The sequence below is a fragment of the Silene latifolia genome, unplaced genomic scaffold, assembly GCF_048544455.1.
Source record: "Silene latifolia isolate original U9 population unplaced genomic scaffold, ASM4854445v1 scaffold_75, whole genome shotgun sequence".
In the NCBI taxonomy this organism is placed as follows: Eukaryota; Viridiplantae; Streptophyta; class Magnoliopsida; order Caryophyllales; family Caryophyllaceae; genus Silene; species Silene latifolia.
Genome location: NW_027413661.1, coordinates 2,531,126 through 2,557,291, shown reverse-complemented (window position 1 = coordinate 2,557,291; position 26,166 = coordinate 2,531,126). Strand labels below are relative to the sequence as shown.

The 26,166-nt window shown below is 39.8% G+C and overlaps 1 non-coding gene across 1 annotated transcript; it reads left to right on the top strand.

Moving 5' to 3' along the window:
• Nucleotides 1-9,949: 9,949 nt before the first annotated feature.
• Nucleotides 9,950-10,056, top strand: LOC141640324 (small nucleolar RNA R71). The gene has a single exon (XR_012542955.1). It is a non-coding gene; the product is annotated as a small nucleolar RNA R71 (small nucleolar RNA).
• The last annotated feature ends 16,110 nt before the right edge of the window (nt 10,057-26,166 follow it).

The window sequence follows — 26,166 nt, the reverse complement described above, 5'->3', positions numbered from 1 at the left end:
CCACGCGTAAAACGAGAAAACAAAATTGGGACGGTAAAATTGTGTGCAAAATATGAGAAAACGGAAGAAATCAGAAATTAAGCGGAGAGTAAAGTGAAGGGAATACTCCCTTGTCTCCGCAAATCGACCAAACACAGCAGCGGAATGATCGAAAACAGGTACAGCAGCTCTGGGCGGTTGATCGACCACATCACCCAGTCGATCGACCAAGGTGAACAGAAACAGGAGGTTCTGAAATTCGCAGCCCAGTCGATCGACCATAGGAGGCAGTCGATCGACTGGAAAACCGGCTGTAACTTTCTGATTTCGTCTAATTAGCTCACTAAATTGAGCTATCAAGGTCTATAAACCTGCAATTACACACAATAACGCGCCCAAAATTGCGCAAAACCCAAAGCAATAGTCTAAAATGTATAAAATCCTAAGCAAACTTAAAAGAGCGAACGTCTCACGCACACGAAAAACGGTAAATAGTCTTAAAAAGCAATAAAATGTTTGGTTTATAAAGCATTCGATCAACTAGTAGTTGATCAAGAACGGCCACGGGATGGCCCACTTGGTTGGCTTCTGGCTACAAAAAGTAGCCTCAACAGTGCTCATCTTCTCAGCTGCAATCTTCTCAACTCCGACATCCGCAGAACTCAACGGATCAATAACTTCATCATCCTCCCAAGCAATGACCTCTTCTGGCTCATCAAAGTCCAAGTCAGACTCCCTCACTTTGACTGGCTCATCTTCCAGCTTCTCATCATTGCCATAGCTAAGACATCCTAGGCCGCCTCTTGAGACGATTGGCTCCCTCACAGCTGGAGCAACAGGCGGCTCTTCCTTCCCCAAACCAGCTCCTGCAATATCAGAAATAGACGAATCTTCCTCCAATTTGCTCCCAATCTGGGGCGGAGGTGTTATAACAGGAATAGGTGTAGAGACAGGCATATCGGGAAGCACAAAATAGGATTTCTTTTCAGAAACCGTATTACAAGTTATTGGCCACATGGGGGCTTCTTCTTAGCTGTTTGGGCAAAGACAATAGAATGCTTTCCTACTTTAAAAGTCAAGGTCCCCGAACCAACATCAATAACTGCACCAGCTGTAATACTCCGTATTTATATGTCTTGGGGGTACTCTATCGAGTAGCCCTTACTCTGTCGAGTAAGGGCAAGTTGCGAAGATAAATAGTTTCTGACCTGTTGGGCACTCGATCGAGTAGGCACACTCGATCGAGTACTTGGGTACTCGATCGAGTGTCCTAGGTTTTTCGGGGAGTTTTCTCGGGTTTTGTTAATTACGCGATTAAGGAATTTAAACCAATTCGTCTTTGTTCTAAATCACTTTTTACAAAACCTAAAACCTGTTTAAGAGAGAAAGCAACTTGTCTTCTTCCTAATCGCGTTCTTGACAATTCCCGGAGTTCAGACGGTCGGTTTGCATCGTAGTTTGTGTCGTTGGATTCCTTGCGTCGAGGGTAAGCTTTTAATGTAATTTATATAATGTTTTGTTAAGATTAGTGAAACCCTAATTTAGGAATTGGGGGTTTTTATGAATAGTAATTGAATAGTAGTATCTATGTGTTGTATGGTAGGAGGAGAGTTCATAGAAGAGGCGTTTTGAGACAGCTGTAGATACCGTCTGCGTGTTGTGCTTTCCAGGTAGGATTTCCTACTCAGTATTAGTCCCATAATGGGATATTGGTGATGTGCTGTAGTTAGCTGTTTGGTTGTGATTGTGATTGTAATTGTGATTGTGTTTGTGGTTGTGTTCGTTGATGGTTCTCGAGATGCGTTCTCGGCTGAGTGGGGTCACTTGCGGGAGTGATCTCACGCCCTAGTTTCGCCCTTCGTGGAACCCGCCACGAAAGGGGATGTGCACATTAATGGACAGGGTTATCGCTCGTACGATGAGCGGGGCTTAGGTGGGAACGGCTGCGTCCCCCACCGGCGGTGGTCCAAAGGACGATCGGTGATTGAGACGGTTGGTTGGATGTGCGTGTGTGCGTGTGGCGATTCAAATTGCCTCTGTTTGTCTTATTGTTGTTAACTATTTTGATTGTGTGATTAATACTTGACCCGGTGTTGTTTTGTAAACCTGCGGTGATCCATTCGGGATGGTGAGCAGATATTGAACAGTTTAGAGATGAGTCTTTGGGATAGTTTGGGATGGCCACGACATGACGATAGAGTCTTCCGCTGTAGTTTAGTATTTATTTATATTTCGATTGAGAAAGACATTTGGAATAATGTATTGTACCTTCAGTTTGGTTTCGAGGATTGTACTTATTCATTAAATTACTTATAATAAATGTTGTTTCTGTTTTGTCTATTTGATTATCATACCTCGGGCAACCGAGATGGTGATGTCTTCATACCTGAGTGGTCCTGGTAAGGCACTCGGAGTATGGGGGTGTTACAAATGGTATCAGAGCGACGATCCTGAAACCTGTAACCAATGAACTTAATGAACATAGGGAGTCAATTAAAATGAACCCGGGGTAAAAGTTGTAGGAGCTAGTGCAAAGGCTTGGGAGACGTCCTAAAGTCGCAAGGGGTCGCCCTACAACTTTGAACCGGTCACATGGGAAAGTGTTTGTCGAGTCGTATGTGTGTTTGGTTAACTGGTTTATGAATGTGATGGAATGTGTTAATTGTTGGATGTTGAAGTAGAAAGTTGAGCATGTGAAAGAAAATGGTGATATGAGGAAACTTGTTGATGAGATATATAGAACTGTGGTTGGAATGAGAAACATGATGGATGATTCATAATGTGACATAATAATAACATGTGAATAGAAATGTTGTGTTGTATACGTATATTTTAAATGCATAGAGTTGTATGATAAGTTTATGTACTTGTCCACAATTGTTCATGGGTATATGTTGTAAGAAGTGTGTAGTCAGTAATTGATGAATTAGTTGGAAGAGATTAAGTAAGTAATTACATAAGAATATGAAATTCGTGGGTGGAGCATGTTTATGTGGGTAAATCGTGATTGACAAGTTAAATAACCTATGTGCATGATGAATGTTGTTGCTTGATTTTTGAAAATAGTAACATATGATTACGAATACTGGTTTTATGAGTTTTGGACTGGTTTTGTTTGCTTGGTTGTTGTTTAAGTCGTTTGGGAAGTAAAAATCAATAGTTGTGTTTTTCGTTTATAAAGAGGTTGTCTTTAAACTGTTATAACTTGAGATGCATAAATAATTTTGATGTGATTCCAATTGGAGATGATAGCTTGTCCTTTTACGATTCTAATGATAGGTCACACGCCCAAATTGACCAAGTAATGAGTGAGTTATGACTGTTTTACGAAAACTGGACAGTGCTGAGAATTAGGGTACTCGATCGAGTATCCTTGGTACTCGATCGAGTAAGGGGGCACTCGATCGAGTACCTCAGTTACTCGATCGAGTAGCCCTGGTGATTTGTTTTACGTGCTTCTGATCTTGACCTACTCGATCGAGTAAGTCCCTTACTCGATCGAGTGGCCTATACTCGATCTAGTGGCCCCTGTTTTGGGTCATATGCTTATCTTTTGACTTCGTTGCATATTATGTTTAATTCAAAGTGGTTATTTTGCTTCTTTATGCATTGTTTTACATGTAAGTTGGTCTTGATTCGTAAGTTACCCAATCCTATGGGGTGGTGAGTGGCACCTCTTAGTGAGTATGAGTTTGGTGGGAGGAGATGAACTATATGTGGTTGTGCTGAGAAGTGGAAAAAGAAAAAGAATGTTGATGAGCTGATTGAGGCATGGTGCAAGTTTTTGTGAGGCGTGGTGAGTGAATTATTCGCGAAATTGAGTGATGTAAAAGTAAGTGAAAATGGGCAAAGGATGATGTGAGTCTAAGGAACGTGAGAATAAAAAGATTGGAAGTAAGGATGTGGATAGTGGCAGCTTGAGATGTGTAAAGAATTATGGAGAGAGATGGTTAGGAATCGTGTGAGTCAAGATTATATGTAGTGAAAGTTCGTTTTGAAGGGGGTTGAGAAGAGTGGTAAACAGTGAACTTTATGGAGACATGTCGCGAGGTAGATTTATACACAGTGAGTGAGTTTGGGAGATTTGGTTTATTAAGAGATAAAACAGCTGTGGGATTTCCTTGGGCAATTAACGGTATTAAATGAATTCTGATTTCTAAAGAGGTACAAAAGAGATACAATTGTTTAAACAGTGAACGTTGATTTTATGGATAGATTAGTGGCAAGTGTGAGCGATAACATAATAAGAGAAGATCCATGGTAAGAAAGAGTGAGATGATGTCGGTAGAAAATAATGGAATTTGAGTTTTGGAGCAACGAATGGGTAACTGGATTTCTAAAGAGTTAGCTAGAGGGAATAAAGAGTCGAACAATTAATTGGTATTATTGAGTGTAAAGAGAAAAGAAGGATAAAAGTAAGCTGAGGAAAATATTCACCGGAGTTATGTGATATAAAGGTAAAGAATCATTGAAATGTGTGATAGTGTCACGAGGATGTTAGCTAAAGGTTATATAGGAGTTTCAGGACAACTTGATTGATAATGAGTTTCGAGGAATTAAGGGAGTAAGAAGTTGGTGGAGTATTGGCACGATATGAGATATTTGGTGGAGAGTTGGATGACAATACAAATAAGATAGTATTGGGAATAATGTTGAGGTAATTTTGTTGATGGGTTTGATGTTCGTTATTTGGGATGTTAACCAAAGATAGGAGAAAAACCGTGTTATTTTGATATGAGTGTAAGAGGTTTGATATACGAGCAGTGGTGGTATTGTGGTGTCGTCACTAGTGGTTAAGGGTGATGATAGATAAGAAAGACAACAGTCCTAGAGAGGTTGATTTTGTAAAGGCCGGATTGATATGAATGTTTGTAAGGAAGTATAAGATGTGGTTATAGAAGGCGAGCGCTAGTGATTGAATATTAATGGTATGGTTATACTTGGCATGAAGTGATGGTTATGCGAACGGGAAAATGTATTATGAGGGGCATATGAGTTAAACTCGGGCGACAGGTAACCTTTATCGAGTGGTAACTTACGTGGTCAGGATTGACTAGTTGGTTGTGATTACGGGTCTATGATATGTGTAAATGTTTGTGTGAGGTTCTGACCTCACAAGAAGTGGTATGGTGTGATAATTATAAGGTTGTTTTATGAATGTTCTGTAATATATATGTTGGACACGGTAATTTAATTGAATGATATCCAAAAAGGTAATAATTTGATTAATTTGACATGGCTAGTTATAATTTTATGTGTATTAATAACACATGTGTATTCCGTGAAATGGTAGAGATGATGTTCATGAGATGCTTATCTGTTTATTCATATAATATGTTGCGTTGTGATTGAGTAAAGTGGATTTAAGTAAGTTTTCTTGTCCGAAAGGTTATTTCCGAGTCAGTATTTATGGAATTGTAAGTAGTTGTGATGTCTATCGATTTGGTTGTGGTGCCTCGGGTGGTGATCCGGGCACGATATTTAGTATTGTGATGCGGGTATTTTCGCACTACGGTGTGGCTGTTGGTGGCGGTGTTGTGATGCCGTCACCAGTTGTGGTGGAGTAGGCGGGATGATTATGATACGAGTTTTCGAAAGTGCATACCGATTATACATAGATTGTTGTTTTGTTTCTTTGTTGTTCTTTGTGAGTTTTGGTTGAACATGTAGACAGTTGTCTTGCTTATTGATGTTTTCTTTACCAGGTTAAGTTAAGAATGAGGTAGAGTATGATATGAAATAGAGTTGAATATGTTTTCGTTGTTGTCACGGTATAGTGATGTTCTATTGATGGGACACGGTTGTGAGAGGTTATTCTGATAATTTTGATCTTGTTCTAGATAAGGCTTTAGTAGACATGGTAATGGGAAATGATTCGTGGAACATGTGTTGTAATGATCTTAAAGCGGCGGTAGTTCATAATCTTTTGTTGGGACAATGAGTGTAGGGTGTTGAGGGAATTAGTGTCACATTAAGTTATGTATGAGTTTTGCGGTAATGAAGGAAAGAACTTGAGGATCTAGAATGAGTGCACGTAACGAGTGTGGATCGTGAGTTATGCTTCTGGGAGATAAGTGCCTTACATAGAGAGGTGTGTTGTTTTGCAGAAACAATGGAGAGTTAGTATAGTGATTTTGCTACGAGTTTTATGGTATAGGTTAGGTGGTATGCCAAATGAGTGGAGTTATGAGAAATGTTTAAGTAAGAGAGCCTTGGATATATGCATGGTAAGTGTTTGGTTTATAAACGGTTATCTTACACATGTGGTGGTAAAGAGAGTAATGAGATGTATCTAGTATTTAGTATTAGTGAGTTACGAGGACGTAACATTTATCTTAAGAGGAGTAGGATGTGATAAAAGAGATTTTGATGGGTGTGCATATGGTAGTATATTTGAAAGTAGAGTGTTGGTGTAGCATAAGATATGGATTTGTATATGTTGTGGTTGATAGTGTTAAAAGGTCACGGACGTACTTGTAGTAGTTTGATGTTAGGAATGCGAGAATACTTCGATAGTGTTGACAGTTGGATGATAAGATTATGAGTGTGAGTAAACTTCGAGGACGAAGTTCCTTTTAAGGGTGGTAGAATGTAACATCCCGTTTGATGTCTATGAGTGTCTTGATTTTGGATTTGATAGTGGATGATATTATGGAGCTAGCAGCGTTAGAGGATGGTAGTTGGTTATGTATGGAGTTGGTGTCATGAGAGATATATATATGTGGAGTTGATACGATATCGTGAGCCATGTTGTGGAGGTAGGAATAGTTAGTGGAGTTGGTGTTACGAGTTCATGTTTGGGTTGGAGTTTTGTTTCGAGTTCTTAGTTACGTTGTTGTGTCTTGATCGAGTTAGCATGTTTGTTTTTATGTATGGGTTGAACTTCGGGGACGAAGTTCTTTTTAAGGAGGGAAGACAGTAATACTCCGTATTTATATGTCTTGGGGTACTCTATCGAGTAGCCCTTACTCTGTCGAGTAAGGGCAAGTTGCGAAGATAAATAGTTTCGACTGTTGGGCACTCGATCGAGTAGTCAGGGGCACTCGATCGAGTAGAAAGTACTCGATCGAGTACCTTGGGTACTCGATCGAGTGTCTGGTTTTACGGGGAGTTTTCTCGGGTTTTGTTAATTACGCGATTAAGGAATTTAAACCAATTCGTCTTTGTTCTAAATCACTTTTTACAAAACCTAAAACCTGTTTAAGAGAGAAAGCAACTTGTCTTCTTCCTAATCGCGTTCTTGACAATTCCCGGAGTTCAGACGGTCGGTTTGCATCGTAGTTTGTGTCGTTGGATTCCTTGCGTCGAGGGTAAGCTTTTAATGTAATTTATATAATGTTTTGTTAAGATTAGTGAAACCCTAATTTAGGAATTGGGGGTTTTTATGAATAGTAATTGAATAGTAGTATCTATGTGTTGTATGGTAGGAGGAGAGTTCATAGAAGAGGCGTTTTGAGACAGCTGTAGATACCGTCTGCGTGTTGTGCTTTCCAGGTAGGATTTCCTACTCAGTATTAGTCCCATAATGGGATATTGGTGATGTCTTTGTAGTTAGTTTGTTTGGTTGTGATTGTGATTGTAATTGTGATTGTGTTTGTGGTTGTGTTCGTTGATGGTTCTCGAGATGCGTTCTCGGCTGAGTGGGGTCACTTGCGGGAGTGATCTCACGCCCTAGTTTCGCCCTTCGTGGAACCCGCCACGAAAGGGGATGTGCACATTAATGGACAAGGTTATCGCTCGTACGATGAGCGGGGCTTAGGTGGGAACGGCTGCGGTCCCCCACGGCGTGGTCTGGTCCAAAGTGGACGATCGGTGATTGAGACGGTTGGTTGGATGTGCGTGTGTGCGTGTGGCGATTCAAATTTGTCTGTTTGTCTTATTGTTGTTAACTATTTTGATTGTGTGATTAGTACGACCGGTGTTGTTTTTTGTAAAACTGCGGTGATCCATTCGGGGATGGTGAGCAGATATTGAACAGTTTAGAGATGAGTCTTTGGGATAGGCGGGATGGCCACGACATGACGATAGAGTCTTCCGCTGTAGTTTAGTATTTATTTATATTTCATTGAGAAACAGACAGTTTGGAATAATGTATTGTACCTTGATTTGGTTTTGAGGATTGTACTTATTCATTAAATTACTTATAATAAATGTTGTTTCTGTTTTGTCTATTTGATTATCATACCTCGGGCAACCGAGATGGTGATGTCTTCATACCTGAGTGGTCCTGGTAAGGCACTCGGAGTATGGGGGTGTTACACCAGCAGTGTGCAGAAATGGTCTACCCAAAATGATAGGAATGTGGGCATCCTCAGGCATATCTAGTACAACGAAGTCAACAGGGAAAAAGAACTTTCCTATTTGCACAGGAATGTCCTCTAAGATTTCTATTGGCTCGACCGCAGATCGGTCAGCCATCTGTACTGTCATATCGGTGACTGCAAACCTAGTCAATTTCAGCTTCCTAGCTAGACTCAAAGGCATAACGCTAATGCTAGCTCCTAGGTCACATTATGCCTTCTGAATTGAGAAGGTACCAATATTACAAGGAACAGAGAAGCTACCTGGGTCAGCTAATTTATGTGGTGCAGTATGGGTCAAATAGGAGCATGACTCCTCAGTGAGTGCGACAGTATGCACAGTTTCAAGTGACTTCTTCTTAGACAAAAGTTGTTTCATAAACTTCATGTAAGCATGCACTTGATTGACTAACTCAAGAAAAGGAACTTGCACATTTAAGCTACGGATAACATTTTCAAATTTATTAAATGATACCTGTTCCTTCGTCGGCACCAATCGCTCTAGATAAGGGGCTGTAAGAAGTAACTTAGCTCTCTCCTATAAATCTCTCATGCCGGCTTCGGTGGACTTAGGCTGAAAGTCCACAACCTTCTCCTTGTTGTAGCTTGACCCTTCTTCAGACCGTCTCAACTGTGAACCATTAATCGACATAGGGTCGTGCCGAACCGAACTCGCCCATCAAGCATTTGGGTCTTGCCTCAATATTTTCGGGCATCTTACCCCGAAACAAGTGGTCCCTCAGGTTATCGGGCATTGGAGGACGAAAAGAATCACCTTCAGCGAGCGCCGTCCAGTCGATCGACCAGGTTGGTCGATCGATCGATCGACTTCTACGAGAACGATGAGTATTGTTTGTCGCGGACTGGTCGATCGACCGTGTATGTCAGTCGATCGACTGACATACCTGCTGATCGTCTTTTTCTTTCCACTGTTCGTTCCAGCTTTGTTCTTGCTTGGTTCCGCCTCATCTTTTTCAGCGATATCCTCAACCATGGCGGGCCTATCAAGGGTAGACCCACTCCTCACGGTAATGGCATTAAGGGTCTCCTTTTGATCCGTCTGAGTCGGTAAATGTCCCGGAGCTCGAGTTGTATTCTTGCTAGCCAATTGTGCAATTTGGCTCTCCAACATCTTCATCCCGGCCTCTCTAGCTTGGGACTCCTTCAGCAATAGATTCTTCAACTCATTGAAATCAGAACTTTGGGATTGTTGCTGCTGCTGTAGGACATAAGGAGGCTTTTGGAACTGTTGTTGCTTATGAAGGGGCACATAACTCTACTGCTGCTGCTGCTGTGGAGGTTGAGTCGGATTCAAGACATTTTTGCTGCTCCACCTCAAGTTTGGATGGACATTCGGCTCATAGTAAGTGTTTGTCTGCCTATAATGTTGAAAGGCAGCACAAGACTCAAAGGGACTAGGACAATTGTCTAAAACATGTCTCTCAGCTCCACATCTTTTACAGACGAAAGGACCGTCTGAAACAACATTTACATGATTTCCCCTGGAATTCCCATACTCAGCTTTGTGGGTGGCCAAGTCATCAATGATCTTCCACCCCTTAGTCTCTCCCATGTTCTCCTGGAATCTGCCACTGGCTGCCGCATCCAGGATAGCCCTCTGATCGTCATAGAGCCCATTGTAGAACTGATTGCATAGGCTCCATTTCTCAAACCCATGATGCGGAATAGTTCGCACCAGCTTCTTGAAACGCACCCACGCCTCATGAAAGTTCTCATCAGGACCCTGTTTAAAGCTCGTGATCTGAGCTCTAATGGCATTAGTCTTCGAGGCAGAGAAGTACTTCTTATAGAATGCTAAGGCCAGAGAATTCCAGTCAGTGATCCCATTAGCAGCTCGGTCCAGGTCTCTATACCACTCCCTTGCAGCATCGCGGAGTGAGAATATAAACATTGTCTCTTTCACCTGGTCCTGGGTCACACCGGTCGGCGGGGGTATAGAGCAGCAATAATCAATAAATGTCTCCATATGCTTGGCTGCATCTTCATTTGCAGCTCCCCCGAATTGGTTCCTCTCAACCAAGTTGATGTACGAAGGCTTCGGTTCGAATTTTCTATCAGCTCCTGGTAATTCGAACCCCTTATATAGGTTCGCAGCTGTCGGCTCCGAGTGATCAGCTATAGTTGCTTCTTGACCATCTCTAGAAAATCTGGAGAAGTGACTGTCTCAGCTGATGAAGTAGAAACTGGAGACGAAGGTGGATCCTCCTCAAATAGAGCGTTCTCGTAGTAACTAGACAGAGTACTCAGCTCTTCCTCTGCCGGCAATACCCTAGATGATCGCCTCAACTCGCGCAAAGTCTTCTCAATCTCAGGATTGAACGGTAGTAATTCACCACCCTATGATCTGTGCATAAGAAGAAACTACAAAAAGAATATGAGAATAGTTTAAGGAACGAATGTCCCTTAAACTAAGAAACAGACTAAAATAAAACAACTAAAAATTAGAACAATTGCCTCCCCGGCAACGGCACCAAAATTTGATGCCCGTCGTTGGAAGCACCAAAAATAAAATTTATAATTCCTAACTACAACTATAGATAGCGGTAGCAGGGTCGAACCACAGAGAGGCAGATGTAATTATCAGTTGTCTAATTTCAGTCCAAGGTAACGATTATGTGGGGGGTTATTTTGAATTATTCTAAAACTAATGGCAAGTAAACGAGCTAATAAAAGAAATAGATTAAATCAAATATTAAAAGAGGTACTAAGATGGTCGGTTCACTGTAGTTTCGGCAGCAGTGTACTAAGTAGGTCTGAAATAAACACATGAGGCGGGAAAACAAGAGGTCCTCTCGGTCCACTCTTAACAAGTAGCATCTTTCGATCTCGCTACGGGTCCCTAATATCACTAGTACTGACTCTCGTCCTGAAAAGTGACCAAAAACCTAAACTTTACCTATCTTTCGATCTCAGCATAGTTTAGTCATTTTAATTGGTGGTCTAATAACTTTCCCTATCTTTCGATCTAATGGGTCAGTCAAATACTAAGCATTTAACTAGTCGCGTGCACTCGATTCGTCAAATATAGAATTTAAATCAATTAAAACGAAGCAAAACCTCACGTGGCCAGTCGATCGACCAGGTATGGCGGTCGATCGACCAACACGCGATTTCAGGCCAAATTATTCTACTGTCGCCTAATTCTACAGATGCCCTACATCCTAGCACGAGGTATTTAGCTAGTCATGGCTACGATAAGGACAACAATAAAATTGACTAATGAAGCAGGAAAATTCATGATTAAACGACGAAATAAACAATTAACATAAAACGATAAATTGGCTTTCAGGAGATTATTCTAGCAATTCCTATACTACGAATGAAATAAGCAATGAAACTGAACAGAAGAATACCGAAGGGGAATTGCCGAGCAAGATCCAAGACTGAAAGCGAAGAGAACTTTATTAATGGAAGAACAATAATCTCGAACCCTAATTGTTTGATATTCTAAAACCTAAATAAAACTGAATGAAAACTGAATAAAACTGGATGAAAAACTAGATGATTAAAGCTCAATGTCAGGTTACGTTATATAGGAATATAACGTAACATTATTCGCAAAACCTAATACACAATGGGCTTTCTATTCCTCGATCTTTTTTTTTGCGTCAGAGTAGCGGCTTGGTCAATCGACCATTGGGACCGGTCGATCGACTTGTCATTGCTGAACAGTAGCTTCTGGAGATCGTGCATTGGTCGATCGACCATATAGGGCAGTCGATCGACCACCATAGCTGGTAGTTCGCTTCTAATTCTCCATAAAGTTGTCTTTTAGGCTTCGAAACGCGCACCAAGTTCATTTCTCGAGTCTCTACTCCATATCAAATGCAATGCAATGCACTCGGGGATGGATTTAGCTCAATATCTACTCATTTCCGCATAAATCTGCAATATTACATAAAAATACGAAAGTAGACAAAATGGGGCAAATAGTAGCATAAAACTACACAATTGAGCTCTGAAATGCGTGTAAAATGAGGTGTAAAACATCATATAAATGACACGCATCAATTTGCATTCTTTGCACTTTTGTACCTAGCTCTACCACATTTTCTACACTTGTCAAGAAGAGCGTCGTCCATCCAAAAAAGCATACATCCATTAAAACATGCATCTATCTTTTCATGAGGAAGTTGAAGAGCTTTGAGAACATTTTTGGTTTCATAGAAGTTACGCATCAAAATATGATCTTGAGGAAGAAGGTCTCCCATGAGTGACGTGAAACCATCTACACATTTATGGGCTAAGTTGAATTCACATTTCAGAGTGACAAGCCTTGCAGCCGACTGTAGCAATGAGAGTCGACATCCCTCGTAGACAGGTTGCTCGGCACGTTTTAACATTTGAAAAAAGGCTAATACATTGGGATTTGGAGATTCATCAACCACCTCGGCATTAAGAGCTTCTTCCCTAATTTGATCAATGTTATCGCGCAACGCATCCTCTACCATATCCCTATAAGGATTGTCAGAGGGCATTGCCATTTCCTCTTCCTCAACGGGGAATTTCTCTCCGTGACACACCCAATCATAATAGTTGTCACAAAAACCCTTTAGACCAAGGTGTTTTCGTACTTCTTGTTCAACTAAAAACTTTTTATTTTTGCACTTACTACATGGACACCTAATTTCTTTATTTCTAATGAATTCGTCTTGTTGCTTAGCATAATCAATGAATTTATTAACCCCTATTACGAATTCCTTCCTTAATTTTTTATTGGAATCCAACCATTCATACATCCAGTTTCGTTCTAATCTCTTCATTGCAAATCTACATATATATTAGTAAATAAAAATTATTAATAAAAATGGTAAGAGCATTCATAAACTCATCTTTGAATCTTTCATACAACAACAACAACAACAACAACAACAACAACAACAACAACAACAACAACAACAACAACAACAACAACAACAACAACAACAACAACAACAACAACAACAACAACAACAACAACAACAACAACAACAACAACAACAACAACAACAACAACAACAACAACAACAACAACAACAACAACAACAACAACAACAACAACAACAACAACTACAACAACTACAACAACAACAACAACAACAACAACAACAACAACAACAACAACAACAACAACAACAACAACAACAACAACAACAACAACAACAACAACAACAACAACAACTACAACAACTACAACAACAACAACAACAACAACAACAACAACAACAACAACAACAACAACAACAACCACAACCACAACCACAACCATAACCACAACCTGCAAAAAAATACTTTCAGTATTGAGGTCCTTATCTCTCCAACCTAAACCCATCTTTGAATCTTTCATACCATTAGTAAATACCCAATTTTTTTTCTTGATTGTAATGAGGCAAAAATTCGGCAGCACTTCCTTACAGTTCTCCAAATACATTATTTAGAATGAATTCTCACTCTACATATGTATTCGGAGAACATTAAAGGAAATGTCAACCAAATTTTATCTCATAACAATCAAGAAAAAAATTGAGTATTTACCACCTAAATGGCATAAAAGATTCAAAGACAGTCCCAAAACGGGGACTATTCAAGAATTACACCTAATGTGTAATCCCTGAACGGGTACTAGGTCAAAAATATATTAACAATCACAACACAAGCATAAGATGAATTAATATTTGTAAAAAAAATACACATGACACAAATGTACACAACTTATCAAAACAAACTTAATAATTACTAATAAACCTTATAAAACTAAGCAAAAGTAGAGTAAGCATCCTAAAATTGGTTTAAACATCATAAATTGTCTTTTAATTAAACTAAATCATTTCAATAATCCTAAACTTAATTAAACGAAGCATTATAAAATTGATTTAAACATCCTAAAGTGGCTTTTAACTAAATTAAACTACCCTAATAATCCTAAACATTCTAAATTGGATATTAATTAAACAAATTTATTTTAACAATCCTAAACTTAATTAAACTAAGTATTATAAAATTGATTTAAACATCCTAAATTGGCTTTTAACTAAATTTCACTATCCTAATAATACTAAACATCCTAAATTGGCTTTCAACTAAACTAAACAATCCTAATAATACTAAACATCCTAAATTGGCTTTCAACTAAACTAAACAATCCTAATAATACTAAGAATCCTAAACTAATCATAATTAATCAAAACAATAACCATAAACCCTAATTAATCAAAATAGTAAAATAAATTAAACAAACCTTATATTAATTAAGAGAAGGAGATAAGGGGAGGAAGTGGCGGCGGCAGGCAGCAGGCGGCGGCGGCGGCAGAAAAAAAAGGGAAAGGGGAAAGGAGAAGAAAGGGGAAAGAAGAAGAAAGTGGAAAAGGGAAAGGAGAAAGAAGAAATAGGAGGAGTGATTTGGGGAGTAGGGTGGTGGTAGGAGTGGTGGTAGTGGGAGTGGTTGTGGTGGGATTGAGGGAGATGGGTTTTTGGGAATTTTGGGGTAAATAATTGAAGAGTGATAATGAAGGAGAAGGGATCCGCTGCTGCCCGTATAAAGAAAGCCTGCGACGGACTTTCCGTCGCAAAAATAAAATAATAATAAATCCTGCGACGGAATTTCCGTCGCAGGAATAAAATAATAATATTAGTCCAGCCTGTTAAGAGATGTACAGTTGGACACTAAAAAATGTCTGCGACGGAAATTCCGTCGTAGGAAAAATATTATTTTAATCCAGCAACGGAATTTCCGTCGCAGAATTTATTATTATTTTAATATAGCGACGGAAATTCCGTCGCAGACCTTCCCGCCATGTCAGAAAATTTGGCGGTCCGGGAAAATATGCTGCAACGGAAAGTCCGTCGCACAGTCTGAGGTCCGTCGCAGGATCCGTCGCAGGTTTAAATTTGCTACGGATTAATATTCCGTCGCAATGTGTCCGTCGCATCGAAACGTTTTTTTTGTAGTGTCTTTATATGACATCAAGGGGATTAGTCCCTACATTTGTATGCATAGGATTGAGCAGGAGGAAGATCACAAGCACTGCAGATAGGGTCAGCGTCGGCTGAACCAAAAGATGCAGGATGTTATGATGGCTGAGGTAATGAAGCTGCTTGATGCAGGTATTATCTATTCCGTTTGTCATTCTAAGGCAGACAGAGTCAGCGCCGGCTGAACTAGAAGATGCAGGATGTTGTGATGGCTGAGGTAATGAAGTTGCTTGATGCAGGTATTATTTATTCTGTTGGTCATTCTAAGTGGGTGAGTCCAGTTCAGGTGGTTCCTAAGAAAGGAGGGACTATCGTGGTCAAGAATGACAAAAACGAGTTAATACCTACAAGAGTAGTGACTGGCTGGCGGATGTGTATAGATTACAGATAGCTGAACGCCGCTACAAAGAAAGATCACTTTTCCCTTCCTTTCATTGATCAAATGGTAGAAAGGTTAGCTTCTCATACGTTTTTCCGTTATCAAGATGGGTACTCAGGGTTCTTTCAGATCCCTATTCATCCGGATGATCAGGGAAAGACTACTTTTACTTGTCCTCAGGGTGTTTTTACTTATCGCAGGATGCCCTTTAGTTTATGTAATGCCCATGCCACCTTTCAAAGGTGCATGCCTTGATTTCAGCGCCGATTATACAGCCTCCCGACAAGGATTTTCCGTTTGAGATTATATGTGACGCTAGTGACTATGCGCTAGGAGCGGTGGTAGGCCAAAGGAAAGACAAAACTTTGAATGCGATCTACTATGCGAGCCGAACTCTGGATAAGACTCAAGTGAAGTACACCACTACTAAGAAAGAGCTTCTAGCTGTGGTATATGCGTTAGAAAAATTTCGTTCTTATTTGATAGGGTCAAAAGTTATTGTTTTTACTGACCATGCAGCGCTGAGACACCTTCTTGCTAAGAAGGAAGCTAAACCACGGCTGTTGAGATGGATACTCCTCCTTTAGGAGTTTGATTTGCAGATAAAATATAAGAAAGGTGCTGAGAACGTGGTAGCTGATCATCTGTCGCGACTGTCACAGCAAGAGGGAGAAGATTCTTTACCTATTGATGATTCTTTTCCTGATGATTCTTTTCCTGCTGATTCTGTCTTCTATTATTAACCAAGATCCTTGGTATGCAGATTTAGCTAATTACGTTGTTAGTGGCACGTTGACACCTAACCTTTCTTATCAGCAGAGGAAGTGTTTTCTTTATAACGCTAAGCAGTACTTCTGGGATGACATTTATTTAAGGATTGTGCAGACGGTCTCTACAGATGGTGTATTCCGCAGTGGGAGACCAAAACAATCTTGGAGGGCTGTCATTCATCTCCTTATGGTAGTCACTGTTGGAATAAGTGTCCTCCGACAATAATGCGATCACAACTGTCGATCACGATGATCACATGTTTAAATCTCATTTTAAGAATACATGTGGGATGTAATATTTTACAGTCAACTGGTCCACACATATCGTTAATGTTTGGCTGACTAGAGTTTGACATTACTGTCGTGCTACGGTGGTGATCAGTTGATCCCCTTAGGTCATACCTATAGGGAAATACTCTTAATTGATTATTTAATTAATCGTATGCGTCGAGTTAATTAAATTGCTTAAAATTGACGGATGATTTTGTGAGTAAAGTTAACGTGTCTTATTGTAATTTGATTAAATGAGATACGGTCTAAGTAATCGAATCGCTTTATTACTTAGATAAAATTATTGTTTACGAAACAATTAAAATAGAATGAATAATTATTATAAATACAAGTTGTTGTAGTTTATAATTATATGACCCATTTTGGTACAAGTAATTATGAATTACTAATTATTTTTGTATGTGACATATTTAATTATATGATGATTTTTAATATGTTAAAAATACATTATAATGTAACATGTCAAGTAACATGTCACATATGTCACAATTGACAAATGACAAAAAAATAAAATGGACCACCATGTTATATGGGTGACCGAAATTAGAGGGGTTTTAGGGTTGTTTTGTTTGAATTATTTTATTCTGCAAACACAATCATAACCCTAGGGTATAGGCATGCAAGGCTAAACATTTTGAGAAGAACAAACCTATATCTAGGGTTGCATGCTAGTCTCTGGTGAAGAGTAAAAATAAAAGCCATTGGGCATGCTACCCAATGTTAGAGTAGTGCCCTCCACAATGAGTGCGTTTACATAATAAATCTCGTAAAAGGAATATCAGGGATTTATTTATTTATAGTCAGCTGGTCATTGTTATGAAAGAAAAGTAGATCTATATACAAACATATTCATATATGTTCAATTTTAATTTGTCATAAAATTAACAAGTGATCTTATGCATGCAAACTATTTAACAAAATAAAGAAGAATTCATCCTTACATTGGAATTTCGGTTCATATGGGCACAAAAGAGATCTCCTTCTCTTTTGTTCTTGAGCTTTCCTTTTGGATGAACAAAGACCCAAGTGTAGGATCTCTCTCAAGGATTTATACCCAAGACACACTCTTAATAAAATTAATATAATGTATACTAGATAATATTAATTTTGTAAGGAAAAATTGACCCAAAAATATTTGGTTATCTCACCCAAAACCGGTTGAGAGAGAGGAATGATAGAGGAAATTTTTCCCTTTCTAAAACTCTTGTTTTTAGATGATATGAATGAATAATATCACTAGTTGTTTTCTAAGTGAATATTAGGCAAAAATAAGAAGAAAAACCTCATGGATTTCTCTTCCCAAAACCGGTGGGAGTGGAGGAAAAATAGAGCCAATGCATGCTCATGGTTACCTTCACAAGAATATGTAGGTGTGCATGGCTAGCAATAGGTTTACATAATTATGTTTTCCATTAACTTTAATCAACATAAAATATATGTTAAATCCTCCCACTATTTCGGCCAAATGGAGATAAAATGGATTCCATTTTATCTTTGTCAATTGTCAATATGTCACATGTCATATGTTCCATAAATTTGTTGTGCATTTTTAACATATTAAAAATCAACGTATTATTAAAAATACGTCACATACAAAAATCGACTTAGTAATTCATAATTACTTGTGCCAAAATATTTTACCAATTATAAATCACAATGAATTGTATTTATAATAATTCATTCAATTTCAATTGTTTCTTTAAACAATAATTTCATCTGAGCAATGATACAATTCGATTACCCAGACCGTATCTCATTTAATCAAATTTCAATGTGATACGTAAATTTTACTTCCAAAATCGTCCGTCAATTTTAAAGTAATTTAATTAACTCGTAACGTTATACGATTAATTAAATGATCAATTAAGAGTGTTATCCTTTAGGTATGACCTAGGGGATCAACTGATCACCACCGTCGCACGACAAAGAATGTCAAACTCTAGTCACCAATCATTACCGATATATGTTGATCAGTTGACAGTAAAAATATTACTTCCCAATTATATTCTTTATAATGATATTTAAACATGTGATCATCATGATCAACAGTCGTGATCGCATTATTGTCGGAGGACACATATTCCAACAATCTCCCACTTGTCCTCGACAAGTGTGCGTCACCAATTCTATTGTCCTATTACTATCTCCCACTCAATGCAAGGTGTCTTTCAGGTCGTACTTGCAAGTGATCATATCGAGAGTGGTTTCTTCGATCAGGAGAATAACTGATTGACCGGACTTATCTATCATAGATACTTTCCGAGCGTGGCCACGCATTTCCAGTTCATTACTCCTCGAGTGGCCCTGAGATATTGTTATAACCCTGACTAGGGGTGGACAATTCCTATCGCACTCATTCCCTTCAACTAGCCACAGCCATCATAACCCAAAATGTGCCCATTTGACCCCATTTACGAAGGTCGTAGTAACACAAATCAAAGTTAATCTGAAACTGTGCCATCTTAGGCGAATAGTCTTTAGTCAAAAGAATCGACTCATTTGAATACTATAGCAGCTCTCGCCACGACCAGGCTATATAAATTGCCAGAACTCTATAAACGGTCATAAGGCCCGACAAAATGTTCCTAACAGTCTGCCTATGTGATCGACTAGTCATCTCACATGACTCTATGGCACTTGAACTTGCCATCAATCGCATCACACTCTAGTCACTTCGAGACGTCACCTCATACAAGTGACTATGGGCAAATACTATGTTAATCCGTGTTCACTTTAACGGAGTTCAATTGTCATTACAACCCGTTTGGATGTAACAATGTATAAATTAAAGATAAAAGACAAATGTGATTGTGAACATGAACAAAACAACACTTTTATTTCATTTCAAAATCTAACAAAAACTTGGTACACGTTTAAGTCCCATGGACGTAACATGTCCATCATGCTTAGCCTGCGATAAAGGCTTGGTGAGCGGATCGGCTATGTTGTCATCCGTCCCAACCTTACAAATCGCAATTTCCTTTTTCTCAATGAAATCTCCTATTACATGATATTTTCTAAGTACGTGTCTAGATCTATTACTAGACTTCGGCTCCTTAGCTTAGAAGATTGTCCCACTATTATCACAATAGAGAGTGATGGGATCATTGGCGGTAGGTACTACTCTTAGACCTTCCGTGAATTGCCTGATCCACACAGCTTCCTTGGCGCTTCGATCTTTGCTATGTACTCACCTCCGTTGTTGAATCCATGATTCTGACTTCCTTGAAGCTTCTCGAGCTAACGGCACCACCATTGAGCATGAAAACAAAACCAGCTTGTGATTTCATGTCATCTCTATCTGTTTGAAAACTTGAGTCCGTGTATCCATTAACACGCAGCTCAGTGTCTCCTCCAAACACTAGGATAGAATCCTTAGTTCTTCTTAAGTACTTAAGGATGTTTTTGACAGCAATCTAGTGACTCTCACCTGGATTTCCTTGATATCTACTCGTCATGCTCAAGGCATACGAGACATCAGGACGTGTGCATATCATGGCGTACATGATTGATCCGACAGCGGAAGCATAAGGGATCGTCTTCATGCGTTCAACATCATGGGGTTCGGAGGGAGATTGAGTCTTGCTTAATATCGTCCCGGTTACCATAGCCAAACCCCTTTTGGATTTGTCCATGCTGAACCGTCGAAGAATCTTATCAACATAAGACTCTTGACTTAGTGTCAATATCCTCTTGGATCTATCTCTATGGATCCGGATACCTAATATGCGTTGTGCCTCTCCTAAATCCTTCATTTGGAAGTGGTTACCTAACCACTTCTTAACAGAAGACAACATTGGAATATCATTTCCAATGAGTAGTATGTCATCGACATACAAGATTAGGAACACAACATTGCTCCCACTACAGTCCTCGATCGACTGATCTAAACGTGAGCAGCATGGCACGCTTTTCAAGAAAAACAGTCGTGTATAAGCATGGCACGGTTTTCAAGAAAGGAGAAAAAAAAATATATATTTTCGGTATTTTTGGCCATAAAATGCATACAATACGGATTTTATGCACTCGCTTGATAGTGAAACGGTTCACTCACGTACCATTTAGTTATTTTAAAGCGATTTAAAATAACGGATTATCATGAATTAAAATTAAGTTGATAGAAGCTGTTTTGTCACATAATTTTAATTGTTAAAAGGTGGTTTGGATAAATTTAACATAATTACGGAATTATGTCAAGAATAAATTTTATTTTAGTTGATGCATTTTATTTATCGTTATTTTTGAATGCCTTGAATGCTTTATTACGTATTTAATTTTACAAACGGTTGTAACTTAGTGTGGCCTTAGTAGAACGTGTTACCGTAATGATGGAACACGGTCTTGGTTGTATTTTGAGATCTCGCATCTCCGTTTTGGTTTTTCTTTGTAATTACAGTTTTTATTTAGAATGTAAATAGGTTTATATTTTGTAAATTTTAAATTGTAATTTTGAGAAGACCAAAGATGGAGAATCGGATGCTCACTCCCGCTACATGGATCAAGATGGAACATCAAGACAAGCTTCTCGGGTCCAACGGTGGATTCCAAAGTTGTATTATGTTCATTTTGCTAGGATAGGCCACACTAGGACTTTTACTTACGTTTTGCATTCTTTTATATTTTTTATATCGTAACGATAATTTGCATCATATTCCGCCTAAAACCAAACCACCTAATATTTGCATGAAAACTGACTCATATAGAGGTCACGCGTTAGTTTTCTATGATATACAGATATCACACGTTTTTTCTTAAGCCATCACCTAAGTTAATTCATTCACGTAATGCTAGATTTTCGTTCACTTAAAATGAATCAAAACTAAGTTGATGGGATCTTCCTCGTATAACCAAAAAATTGAGAATAGTCTTTATAGGTCAAACTCCAATGAATCCCTTCTTCGTCGGTAGGCATAATATGACCCCTTCTACGTCGGGTAAGTTGGAACTGATTGACCTATTTTATCTCAACACTATGGTCACTCGTACGATCCTGTGATTATGGTGGACTATAGATATGATTTACGGAAATCTATCGACCAAGAGTTCTAACGGTAGAACTAGCTAAATAGTTGGCTTATCAATTTATGGAAATTGAGTCTTGGGATCACTTGTATTATTCTTGAGGGAGATCAATTATACAAGTGCATTGAGTCTACACGTTAAAATGAATTTTAAATAGACTTAAATCACCTCGATGAGTTGCTTATTTCGTTTTGTTTTTCCTTTCTTTTTCAGTGTAGATCACGATCATTTAAACTGCTAATAACAAAATGGCTGGACGTGCTGACGACCCAATGCGAAGTGTCACATTGGACCGTGAGTCCTGGCTTCGGATCTTCATGGATCAGATGAATCGCCTACTCGATCAAGAATGATGGATCAAACTTCGCGGATCGGGAGGCGGCATTACGGAATGCTGCCATTGCTGACGGGAAGCTCAAATATCTGACTGAGCCCATCCCGCCAAACCCAGGCCCCACGGCTGGAGCTAACGAGATCGCCAAGTATAGCGATTTCGCCATGGAAGCGGGTGCCATAAAGAACGTACTCATTTTTGCAATGGAATCCAATTTGCAGAAACGCTTCATAGCCCAAGCTGCAAACAAGATTTTCACCACGCTCACTAGGGAATTCTCGAAAGCACCGAGAATCGTGACCTATGAGCATACCTGTCGCTTCTTTGAGGCGAAACTCCAGAAGGGCCAACCGGTTAGCCCACACATTCTCAGCATGATTGAGAATGTCGAGAAACTGGAGGCGCTTGATTGTAAAATCAGCGAGAACATTGTGATTGACCGCATGCTTCATTCACTCGACGATGGTTTTGCGCTCTTTAGAGCCAATTACTATATGAATGATTTGAAGAAAAGTCCTCACGCACTACACTCCCTTCTCGTACAGACCGAGAAGGACATGAAGTTTAGTGGGAGCCTGAAACAGGATGTTCTCGTTGTGTCAAACAAGGGCAAGGGTAAGGGCAAAGTTCAGCCAGACCTAGCAGTAGGTAAGCCGAAGTTTAAGAAGTCGGGATCAGGTAAGAGTGGGCCTGGTGAGTCGAGCACCTCATCAGGCGCGACAAAGAGCAAGACCGATAACATGGAATGCCATCATTGCCACAAGACTGGGCATTGGAGGCGTACATGTCCTGTTTACCATGAGGACATAAAAGCAGGTCGCGTTAAACCTGTTGGTATGTCTTCTTCTTCTTCTTCTTCTTCTTCTTCTTCTTCTACTTTTATTCATATGATTGAGATTAACCACGCAAGTTACGGAACTTGGGTACTAGATACTGGTTGTGGTTCTCATCTGTGTAATCATGTGCAGGGGCTCCGAAACATCGAACCCCTCGTAAAGGGTGAGGTGGACCTGCGTGTCGGGAATGGAGCGCGAGTGGCTGCCGTCTCGAGGGGAACATATGTGATCCAGCTTCCTAGCGGATTTGAGTTATTTTTATATAACTGCTATTATGTACCCAGTCTTTCTAAAAACATTATTTCAGTTTCTGCACTTGACAAACTTGGTTTTTCATTTGTAATAGAGAATAATAGTTGCATTTTCTCATTACACGATATGATTTATGGCAAGGCAGTCTCCATGAACGGAATTTATGTTTTAGATCAGACCACCGAAATATTGCACGTAATGAATAAGAAGTTAAAGGTTGGTGACAAAGATCAAACATATCTATGGCACTGCCGTATGGGACACATTAATGAGAAACGCGTTAAACAGCTCATACAGAATGGAGCTATCTCGGCCTTTGATTTTCAATCATTTGGCACGTGTGAATCATGTCTCATTGGTAAGATGACTCGAATTTCCTTCAAAGGTGTTGGAATGCGCGCTGCTGACCTATTAGGACTCATACATACGGATGTGTGTGGACCTTTGTCAATCACCGCACGAGAAGGCTATAGGTACTTCATCACTTTCACGGACGATTTAAGTAGATATGGCTATGTCTACTTAATGAAGCACAAAAGTGAATCCTTTGAGAAATTCAAAGAATACCGAATCGGGTGAGAACCAACTGGGTAGAAAGATTAAAACACTATGATCAGACCGTGGTGGCGAGTATCTTTCTCACGAGTTTGATCCACACCTTAAGGACTTGTGGGATTACCTTACGTTAACTCCACCGAACACCTCGGTTGAATGGTGTGTCCGAACGGAGAAATAGAACACTACTTGATATGGTTCGATCCATGATGAGTCACACCGTGTTGCCGACTAATTGTGGGGTTATGCTCTTCTGTCACCGCTCTAATACTTAACCGAAGTCCGTCTAAAGTCATTGACAAGACTCCATATGAACTATGGAAGGGAACGGTCCCTAACTTGTCCTTTATACGGGTTTGGGGCTGCGAGGCTTATGTCAAGTGGAGACACGAGGATAAGCTCGGCCCGCGATCGGTCAAGACATACTTTATAGGTTATCCTAAAGGAACACTTGGTCATTACTTTAATTCGCCAACCGAACAACGTGTATTTGTTGCGGCTAGTGCGACATTCTTAGAGAAGGAATTTCTCGAGAATGCGAAGAGTAATAGAACCTTCGAGCTGTCGGAGATTCCAGAACCAAGTACCGAGCAACCATTGGAGGAACCAGTTCCTTCAATCCCTACGTGGTTAATATTCCTGAGGAACCTAGGAGGTCGGGAAGAGTCTCTATTCCTCCGGACAGATACATTGGTATGGTCGAGGAACATGACATAGATTACATTCTACTCTTAACGAGTAGTGAACCCGCAACCTATAAAGGTGCCATGACTAGTTCCGACTCAAAGCTATGGCTTGAGGCCATGCAATCCGAGATGGACTCTATGTATGAGAACAACGTATGGGATCTTGTTGACTTACCTGCTAAGGTTCGTCCCCTTCAATGCAAATGGCTTTACAAGATAAAGCATTCTGTGGAAGGTCAACAAGATATCTATAAAGCACGACTAGTTGCTAAAGGTTTCACCCAAGTGCCAGGTCTGCACTACGATGAAATTTTTGCACCCGTAGTCATGCTGCGTTCCATTCGGATTATCTTAGCGATTGCCGCTTTTCATGACTATGAAATTTGGCAGATGGATGTGAAAACCGCCTTCTTAAACGGTTATTTGGAGGAAGAGTTGTACATGGTACAACCCGAAGGTTTCATCGATCCCGAACATCCTAAGAAAGTATGCAAGCTTAAGCGTTCCATTTATGGACTTAAGCAAGCTTCTCGGAGTTGGAATCATCGTTTCGACCAAGTGATTAAAGAAAATGGATTTACTCGATCGGTCGAGGAACCATGTCTATATATCAAGTCGAGTGGCAGCAAGATTGTCTTCCTAATATTGTATGTTGATGACATACTCCTGATTGGGAATGACATACCTCTCTTAACTTCGGTAAAAGTGTGGTTGAAGAACCATTTCCAGATGAAAGATCCGGGTGAGGCACAAAGAATTTTGGGCATCCGTATCTATCGAGATAGATCACGTCGGATGTTATCTCTCGATCGGAGTCTTACATAGACAAGATCCTAGAGAGATTCAAAGATGACTAACTCCAAAAGGGGTTTCTTCCTATGGCTCCGGGGTGCATTTGAGCAAGTCTCGTGCACCGAGACACCGGAAGAGAAAGAGCGCATGACCCGGATTCCTTATGCTTCGGCTATAGGATCAATCATGTATGCCATGATATGCACACGTCCGGGCGTGGCATATGCATTGAGTATGACAAGTCGATTACAACAAAGATCCGGTGAATCACATTGGATGGCTATCAAGAACATTCTTAAGTACCTACGGAGGACTAAAGATTGGGCATTGACTTATGGAGGCGAACAAAAGCTATGCGCAACCGATTCTGTGAGATGCTAGCTTCCAAACGGATTGAGATGACTCGAAATCTCGATGCGGATTCGTTTTTACTCTTAATGGCGCTGCATCACCGGAAGAGTTCCAAACAAAGTGTTACAAAGAGATTCTACGACGAGTCCGAGTACTATGCCGCGTCCGAAGGCGCAAAGGAAGCGATATGGATGCGTCAATTCTTACAAGGACTATCTGTAGTGCCTAGTTCGAATGACCCGATCCCCATCTATTGCGACAATAGAGGTGCCATCTTCCAAGCTAAGGAGCTTAAGTCTAGCAACAAGTCTAGACATGTACAACGGAAAGCTCATCTAATCCGAGATTACGTGGAGCAAAAGGAGGTAGTGATAGAAAAGATTGCTACAGATGATAATATAGCAGATCCTCTCACTAAACCATTACGACAAGATAAGCATGAAGGGCATGTTAATTCCATGGGAATTAAACGTGTTCCTGAGTTGTAGTACTCTTTTATGGATTAGATTCATTTTCTTGTGTACTCTATACAACATCATCGTTTTGATATTTATATATTTTGTTTTTCATGTGGAATTGTACGACAATTTTGAACACCACAAAGTGAACTGAACAAGCATTATATTTTGGTCCTTAATTGCCCAAGT